The sequence below is a fragment of the Podarcis muralis genome, chromosome 3, assembly GCF_964188315.1.
Source record: "Podarcis muralis chromosome 3, rPodMur119.hap1.1, whole genome shotgun sequence".
NCBI lineage: Eukaryota > Metazoa > Chordata > Lepidosauria > Squamata > Lacertidae > Podarcis > Podarcis muralis.
In genome coordinates this window covers 107664616-107674507 of record NC_135657.1, presented here as the reverse complement: position 1 = coordinate 107674507, position 9892 = coordinate 107664616, and the positions used below count along the sequence as shown (strand labels likewise).

Below are 9892 nucleotides of genomic sequence, written 5' to 3'. Positions count from 1 at the left end.
CAGCTTGAAAACAATGCGCCCAGTGGCTCTCTTTCATTACAGTCTTGAAAAAATAGATCAGGAGAGCAGGGGAGCAGTGTCTCAAAAAAGAAATGCATATGGTTGATAATGTCTTTGATAAACAGCATTTTGTGAAGAATAAAGAGGAAATTAAGAGATTGGATATCCCCCCTCCATAGTGCCACAGTTATTATTATTACTATTATTCACTGAATTTATATACCACCCTATAGCCGGAGGTTAAATATATTGCAAAGGAAGGAAGGCGATGTAGAGACACACATGCCCAGTGTTGAAGAAAACCCAACCTATGATTAACACACTTGGCTAATTGTTCGAGAACAGCTTATCCGTTTGGAAATGTGACCCCATCAATATTGTCAAGGTCATTGGAACTGGTGTCGATTTGCTAAATAGAGGGTTGGCTGGTAAAATGAAATATGTTTTGCAATAAGCTCTGTTCCCATCACTTTAAGGACTGAAGCTAGAAAATGAGTATGTTGGAATAGAGAGTGCTAACAATACTATGTACCAATGTTGTACCTTGGTGAGGACGTGTAATTGTAAGCTACTTTGGGATCCCATGTGGACTGAAGAAAAGGTTATAATCATAATAAATAAATAAATAAATAAAATAATCCAAAGATGAAGCAAATACAAAAATGTATTTGTTAATGTAACAGAAATGTAAATGAGAGATAGCATGGCCTCAAATTATTGAAATGAGAGTTGTGCACCAGCCACAAGATTTGCTTCAGTCTCCAATTTGGCACTCTGGAAAAGAGCATGATTAGGTGAGAAGTACTTTGGAAGTAGTTCAGTTTGTCTCAGCATCCAAATCCTGATTCAGAAAAACTTGAATTTACCACCTCTCTCCCCCACAACCCGCTCACTGTTGTGGGCAAAAAAACGGCTATAGCTACTACAACAACAACAACAACACAACATTGGATTTGCATATTCTTACTCCTACTTATTACAATTTTAATTTATTACCTGCCTTTCACCCTAAGGAGACATATAATCCTGTCAGTTATAGGCCTCTCTCTGCACCCTGGCATTTTCGTTCCATGGCAAGCTTACCCAGCTCCACTGATTCTAGAACAAAGTGTCATGTGTGTGCAGCCCAAATTTACCTTTCTCCTTCTCTTTGTTTTTATGGAGGACAAACTGCTTTAGTTCTGCTTTGGCTTCTTTGAAATCAATGTCACCAGGTCTATCTATCTATCTATCTATCTATCTATCTATCATCTATCTACAAATCTACAAATCTATCATCTATCTATATCTATCTATCATCTATCTATATCTATATCTATATCTATCTATATCTATATCTATATCTATATCTATATCTATATCTATAGCTATAGCTATAGCTATATCTATATCTATCTATATCTATATCTATATCTATCTATCATCTATCTATCTATCTATCTATCTATCTATCTATCTATCTATCTATCTATCTATCTAAAATCCTGACCCAGTGATAATAATTTATAAAATACTTTATTGCATTTATATTTACTCACAATCTCATTTATAGTTCAGAAACCCCAAAATACTGTCTATGGTTTAAGGCAGGATTCAGGACTGGGTAGCCTTCATTCGTAGAATGTTTAGGAAATGTGAGGGTTGAATCAAATAGATTGAGATGGATGGACGGAAGGACAGACAGACAGATAGGCAATGAATCCAGTTGGTTATCTTGAGCACAGGAGAGAGCTTTTGAACCAGTGGGTGTCTCCACTAATAGAAAAAGAGGGAATGCAATTCACTCCCACCCCTGTAGTTCTTCACATCACCTTCAACCGTTTTGGAGTTTCCTCCAGTTTTCTAAGGCGGAGGCTGTGTGAGAAAATGATAATCAGAAATGCCCTATATTCTTTTTCTCTATTAGCAGAGGCATCTGCAGGATCAAAAGCCCTTCTGTAAGCATAAGGACACCTATCAGATCTCGATCTGTATATGTATGTGTATACGCATATTTTCTTTCTCATAGGCTACTTCTGCAGATTCCAGACCTTAATAGGTCTCTTGACTGCACATCAAAACTCCATTATCACAAAGAACTGTTGCTAAATTCCTTTAAGACACTTACACTCATAGAGAAGTTTCACCAGCCTTCCTTATCGGAAAAGAGTCTTGGCTTGAAATCAAGCAGGCCTTTTGGGTTTAAAATCGGACAGGCTTCAAAGTCTCCGTTAGGAGCACAAAAACTCAACCAATCCCATAGTGGAGTAGTGATTTTCCTGCCGCCCAGACTAGAGTATATCATGCTGTATGGATTAAGCAGCTTAGAGACTGGCAGCCATAAAGCATTCTCTGCAGGCTCTGATGTGGCTTTGGGGGGGGGGAAAGTTTGGCAGGCACTTATGCCACATTTGCCTAACAACTAAAGCAAATTACTGGTAACATGAGAAACTTGCAAAGATCTCGCTGCCATTAAGAAGTTGCTTTTGAGACAACGGTATCGGCCCACCGATAAGGTATCATAAAAAAAACCTACCATCTCCACCCTTTACCATCAGCTGCAGCTTAGTCAGAGGCAGCTTTTCAGAGGCAGGGGAATGCCAGAAGGCAAAGATTCGTAAAAGGGAAAGGGAGGCCATTTCAATTTGGAGTTGGGAAGAAAAGCAAGCGGAAGAGAAATCATGCAGAAAGGTCACTTGGCCTTGAGACGGTAAGGGTCACCCAGCGCAACAGCACAGAAAGACCAGAGGTGGGAAAAGAAAACTGCTGGCTCTCTCATGATACAAAGAAAGGACTTTAACAGGGTGGCATCTTTTGATGTAAAGAATATTTTAAAGAAGAGCCTGCTTTTATTTAAGACATATGCACACACTTCATTTTTGACCCCCAAGGTGGTTTGTTTGTTTGTTTGTTTGTTTATATTGTAGGAGATTTAACTGAGTACCTGTGCAAGGACTTCTGCTTCTGCAATGTGGCTTTCCCACCTCTTCTAACCCCCGTGTGCCCTCCAAAGTTGGCTCGGGATGTGTATGTGTGTCTGGAGACCCCTCAAAACATTGGACTGGGGAGCAGAGGGGGGAATCGTTCCATCTGGCAAGCCGAAATGCTTGTGCTGACAGTCAGCAGCGCACAAGATTGAATTCCTCCCATAGGGTGGCATCCAATTAAAAACTTCTGTTTTCACAAGGATTTCCATTTGCGCGACAGAAATCCCCCTCCCTCTCCTTTCCCCGTGCCATGTCCAAATCTGCTCCGGAGAGCTGGAAGGACTCCCAGAACAGATTTTTTTTGGGGGGTGGGGGGGGGGAGGAGTGGGCACATGGGGAGAAGAGAAAGTTTCATTGCGCAGTCAAAAGTCCTTGCACTAACGGAGCTACTTCCTTTGATGCTTTTATTAATTTATTTATTTTGTAACAACGTTTGTAACCTGCCAACTCATATGGGTTGGGGAATCATGGCGGTGTACAATAAAGTCATTTAAACATCTTGAAATGTCATAAGATGTTTGCCAATTATTTCAACAGGGCATTCTCTGACAATTTTAGGGGTGACTGGGTAAACACAGGGGAAGGTGGTCCTCCAAGTGTCCTGGCTTCAGGTTGTTTAAGGCTTTCTATGCTTCTTGGGAGAAAAGCAGTGACAAACCTAGACAGCATCTTAAAAAGCAGAGACATCACCTTGCCAACAAAGGTCCATATAGTTAAAGCTATGGTTTTCCCAGTAGTGATGTATGGAAGTGAGAGCTGGACCATCAAGAAGGCTGATCGCCGAAGAGTTGATGCTTTTGAATTATGGTGCTGGAGGAGACTCTTGAGAGTCCCATGGACTGCAAGAAGATGAAACCTATCCATTCTGAAGGAAATCAGCCCTGAGTGCTCACTGGAAGGACAGATCCTGAAGCTGAGGCTCCAATACTTTGGCCACCTCATGAGAAGAGAAGACTCCCTGGAAAAGACCCTGATGTTGGGAAAGATGGAGAGCACAAGGAGAAGGGGACGACAGAGGATGAGATGGTTGGATAGTGTTCTCGAAGCTACCAGCATGAGTTTGACCAAACTGCAGGAGGCAGTGGAAGACAGGAGTGCCTGGCATGCTCTGGTCCATGGGGTCACGAAGAGTCGGACATGACTAAATGACTAAACAACAACAAATGTCACCAGCAAGATCTTGACCATAGTCCAGTTAGAAGGAAAATGCTTAATGGGATGCAGGTAGTGCTGTGGTCTAAAGCACTGAGTCTCTTGGGCTTGCCGATCAGAAGGTCAGCAGTTCGAATCTGCATGACGGAGTGAGCTCCTGTTGCTCTGTCAAACCTAGCAGTTTGAAAGCATGCCAGTGCAAGTAGATAAATAGGTACCGCTGTGGTGGGAAGGTAAACAGTGTTTCTGTGTGCTCTGGTTTCTGTCATGGTGTTCCATTGCACCAGAAGCGGTTTAGTCTTGTTGGCCACATGACCCAGAAAGCTGTCTGTGGACAAACGCCGGCTCCCTCAGCCTAAAAGTGAGATGAGTGCCACAACCCCATACCCCATAGTCACCTTTGACTAGACTTAACTGTCCAGGAGTCCTTTACCTTTTACCATTTTAAATGCTTAATGCCCTTCACTTTGTCAATGCATCTCCTCCCCATTCTCAGATAAATCAGTTGGCAGTTTCACTTTACTTTCAATTTTTTCTCCCCAACTACAGGGCATGGATACTTTATACCTAAAGCATCCATGTCCAAAGTCCATTTTGGAGGCCTAATCCGGCCTGCCAGTTCAACCCTAAAAATAGCTCAACAACTTTGGGGTAAAACCATTTAAAAAGCTCAACAACTTCAATCCTTAAAAAAAAGAAAAAAAAGAAAAAAGTTAACAACTTGGTCGGCCCTCTGGTCGGCCCTCACGACCATTCACTTCATCAAATCTGGCCCTCTTTGACACTACTGACCTAAAGCATTTACCTTAGTACTTTCCAGTAGTGAACAGCACTGTGGGGCTGTGTCTTTTAATTGACCTCCTGACAAGGGAGTCACTGCTGTTTACCAGGAGGAAGATGGGAAGAGCAATGCAACAGAGAGGTTGGTGCGGTGCCAACACACTGGTGGAGCCAACATGGCAGTGTTTGCACTGCACTGACCTTCCTGGTGCCTTGCCCATCGTGCTCTCCTTCCCAATAAGCAACAACAACTCCGTCGTCAGGAGATCAGGCAAGTGCTTCCAATCTACCCTGCCATCCGCGGCTGGTACTGCCTACCCCAACCATCTCTCCCATGGCTCACAGAGATAATACTCAGTCCTGCTAAATAAGATCCTTTAACCTTCTGCTTGCAAAGCATGAAGCTATGGTCCCTGTAATTGCACCCCGTTGCATTTCTTGTTCTTGGTTTTTATTCTAATTTTAAAGTCTTGGTATGTTTTGTAAGCTGCTCCCACCCCACCCCAAATGTTGTTTTTTGATAATAAGTGGGTGTTTGTAGTAAGCCACTTTGGACACTGTGGGAAAGTGGCATATACCGGTAAATTGATTAAGCTAATCATGGACATTAACTGCCTCCACACTAATAATGTCTCCCTTTGCCCCTAATAATGCTCTTCAAATGGAAGTGATTTCCTGTGGGGAAGAAATACAGCCGTGTGCGTACATTTGCCCTCACTCTCCCCCCTCATATTTATTTATTTATGTTTTCATTTAAAAAAATACTTTGTGGTTTTCTTTCGATATTTCCCAATTAAGTTGCCTAAGGTAGGGGGAGAATGGCAAGATCCTCTCAGTATATTTTTTCTATAATTCTTTACAAGGTCCTCTGTGACTTTGGTTAATTGTCACATTGCTTAGCCCTTTTATTTTTGTTCTTTAAAAAAGGAAAAGAGAGCCTCATTTACCTTAGGTATAGGAATTTTAATGTAGGAAGCGAGATGGTTTATTCATTCAAAAAATATTTTATGGGAACTTGTTCCGAGCTGAAGGAACTCATGTAAAAACTCGCTCCCCGGGGAACCACTTTCTTGCAGTCTCACATCTGAAACAAAGGAGGAATTTTCTTTGGGTAAACTCAAAGCAGAAACCTCGGGGTCACAAACTAGGATTTCCCTCGCCTGCAGGACAGCATGTATACCGAAAGGCCCTCCATTTCCAGCAGATGTACGGAGACTCTGTTATATAACCCACACATTTGTTGTCCTGTCAGGCCAGGATGTGGAGTCAACCTCAGTGAAATTAAGGACAGCGAAAGGTCCTCCTCAGATCACAAGACTTTAATGAATTCAGAATGGATATTAAAGACAGCTCTGGAAGGTGGTCTAGTCACTCATTATTCTCCTGTGGGAAGGCTTTAGCGGTTAAACCAGATTAGCTAAATGCTGTCATTTCATAAGTCACTTGTGATTAAGAGCAACCAGTCTGGTTTTGTGCTCCCCTTCTTCAAAGAGAAGCACATGAAGCAGGAATGAAGGGGTGGGCGAGTATTTATTTACTAGATTTACACTCCTCTGCCAATGTGCTCAAATCAAGTTTACAAAAATAATGCCTTACAACAACATAGCTGATGTTAAAGTAAAAAAAAAGGAATAATGAGGGAAGGGGGCAAATTTATGCAGGGTTACATGAAGCAAATCCCAGGGAGCCCAGTGAGACTTATTTCTGAGAAATAGGCACAGGATCGGGCAGTCAAGTTCCAGTTCTTAGGCTGCATACACACTATAGGCTTAAAGCACACCCAAAGCACATTTAGCGCTGTGGTCTAAACCACTGAGCCTCTTAGGCTTCCTGATCAGAAGGTCAGCGGTTCGAATCCCCACAGTGGAGTGAGCTCCCGTTGCTCTGTCCCAGCTCCTGTCAACCTAGCAGTTGGAAAGCACGCCAGTGCAAGTAGATAAATAGGTACTGCTGTGGCGGGAAGGTAAATGGCATTTCCATGTGCTCTGGTTTCTGTCACGGTGTTCCGTTCACTAGAAGCAGTTCAGTCATGCCGGCCACATGACCCAGAAAGCTGTCTGTGGATAAACGATGGCTCCATCAGCCTGAAAGCGAGATGAGCACCTCAACTACATAGTCACCTTTGACTGGACTTAATCGTCCAGGGGTCCTTGAACATTTTATTTTACCTTCCTTCAAGAGTGTGGTGCTTGGCCCCAGCTAGAGCAGTGGAGGGGGCCCATATCGCCACACCTGTCCATCTCTGATACAGCCAGGTGGTATGGCCATAGATAGGAGGCGGGGATCTTCTCTAAGCTCAAGGGCCACATTCCTTCATGGGCAGCTTTCCAGGGACTTCCAATGGCCAGGCTCAACTGAGGGCAGCTTCAAGTTCTCCAAACTGCGGTACAGCTTCAGTTTTTCATTCAGTGGCTCCCTGGTAGCTCCAGTTGCAGAGGATCTCAGGTGGGACTTCTACCTGAGACCTGGCTGCCAGTTGCAGTAGACCAGGGTCAGTGATGATGAAGTCAAACAACAACTGGAGGGTATCAGGTTCCCCAACCCCAGAGTTGAAAATGTTGAGCTATGCAGACCAACGGTCTGACTCATGTTTATATGTTGTTATTTTACATGTTCTCTTAACACCTTGTGTTTGATGGCCAGTTAAGTAGGAAATATACTGCTAAATTAGGATTTGAACCAAGTCTGTGTCTAATCCACTTACCAGTTTTTAGCTTCTCTACCTTAATCATTTCATCCCTGAGGCTCCTGGTCTGCTGGCTGGCATCACCAACTGCTTTTGTTCTTTCCATTTCAATAACACTTCTAACCTCAAAATATGTGGAGGAGTAGAAAAAAATGTCCCTGTTGGTTTCCTATGGCTGTCACCCCTCTTCATCAGACAAATGAAAAGATGCTTCAGCTTTTATTGCATGTTTTTTTCTTGATGTCTGCAATTGAAAAATTATTGAGACAGGGCACAGATGTTCGGAAGGTTGGCATTTTATTCACATGAGTGTTAGAGTGGCACAGTCTGACTCACACATCTAAGACGCTACCTCACTGGGATCCTGATCCTGATCTCATTGTATTCGACAGGCCAAGAACTGATGAGTCAGAAATAAGGAACAAAGAACCTTTGAAGAAACATGGTTCCAAGAATTCCTGGCAGTCTCAACCCTAGTTGTAAAGATTACAGAGAAGACCATCTAGACAAAGTTACAATGATATTTGTGTGTGGGAAAAGACGGGAGAAGAAAAAGTCTAGCATGTAGGGAGGAGGGCAGAAAACCCTCTGAAGTAGATATTGGAAAATGTGGAAAATGCAGCTGATGATGCACAAATTCATATGGATCTGAAAAAATAAACACTGATTTTTCAAGCAAGATCCACTCTGCCCCAACCTCACCTTTTCTTTAAACTGCAGTTGCTGATAGACCAGCCTTAGGGTAAGGTTGAGTTCATGCAATCAGTTCTAATGACAGCAAGCACTTGATGGGCTTCTCCCAGCTTGCCTGCCACTGTGAGGTTATTGTCACAACTGATAGGAGAGGTGATCCTTGACAACTAATCTGTACTTGCTTAAACCATCTTATAGCTATTCTTCTGCTTTACCTCCACTTCTCTTGCAAGGGTGTGAACCGATATGGGTTGATATTTGGATGCTAAGGGACCTTACTATGCATCGATCTGGTATTGCACAACCTCCAGGAATGGTGGAAAAGGGAAGAAGTACAGCTTTGGGCCTCTGCCCAGCTGGAATCTTTCAACATGGTCACCCAGTGAGACCCTGGATAGTTGACTTGCTCCATGCCAGGGCTCAACTCTGGGGGATTCCCATGGAAGGAGTTTGGGCATGTCCCAATCATGACAGAGGGTCATTCCAACAGCAAGGGCTGAGTGGAATGAGGAACTGGATCCTTGCCCTACTGCCATGGAAACCCAACTTTCTGCTGTAGTTAATAAAGTTTTGGCTTGGTTTTACCCAACACCTGTGTCCCGTCTCAGTTACTTCACCGCTTTTGCAGGGCCTCAGATTGTGCCTGCCTGGGCAACCTGGCTACCCCTCTGGAAATTGTAATATTTAGTTTATTTACAAATACACAGGTTGAACATAGCTGGAGATACAGACAAACTATCCAATGCATTGCTTTTGAATCAAATTTCCAGGGAGGCAGCCAGCATCCTAAGGTACCAAACTCTGTATATGCTGTGCGAAGAAGATCAGATCAGAAGAGTCTTAATTTGCATCAGTCACTAGCCATAGCAATAAAATAAAATAAGATATACTGATGATAGAGGTAAAAACTTAACTATACAAAATACATTTGGGAGGTTTACATCAATAATCAAATAATAGATCTTATTCTAATTGCCCCCACTAAAAACCTTGCAGTTTTTGCTGTCACCTGATCATCTTGATAGAAGGCTGATCGCCAAAGAATTAATGCTTTTGAATTATGGTGCTGAAGGAGACTCTTGAGAGTCCCGTGGACTGCAAGAAGATCAAACCGATTCATTCTGAAGGAAATCAGCCCTGAGTGCTTACTAGAAGGACAGATCTTGAAGCTGAGGCTCCAATACTTTGGCCACCTCATGAGAAGAGAAGACTCCCTGGAAAAGACCCTGATGTTGGGAAAGATGGAGGGCACAAGGAGAAGGGGACGACAGAGGACGAGATGGTTGGACAGTGTTCTCGAAGCTACCAGCATGAGTTTGACCAAACTGCGGGAGGCAGTGGAAGACAGGAGTGCCTGGCGTGCTCTGGTCCATCGGGTCATGAAGAGTCGGACACGACTAAACAACTAAACAACAACAACGATCATCTTGATCTGCTAGAAGAAAGGTCACTGTAGCAATGGCTGAGTGACCCAGCATGGACAATAGTAGAGGGGTAATAACCTCACTCCTCAGATCTTTATAAAGAGTGCAAGCCCGAAGCACATGAGCCCCTGATACAATACTGCCATCTCTACATGGACATAACCATTTTTCCAGCAGAATTTTTTTGAAAT

General features: G+C 43.1%; 1 long non-coding RNA gene across 1 annotated transcript; it reads left to right on the top strand.

Moving 5' to 3' along the window:
* Nucleotides 1-2509: 2509 nt before the first annotated feature.
* Nucleotides 2510-8866, top strand: LOC144327164 (uncharacterized). Its single transcript, XR_013392076.1, has 2 exons — nt 2510-2689; nt 7977-8866. It is a non-coding gene; the product is annotated as an uncharacterized LOC144327164 (long non-coding RNA).
* Nucleotides 8867-9892: the final 1026 nt, after the last annotated feature.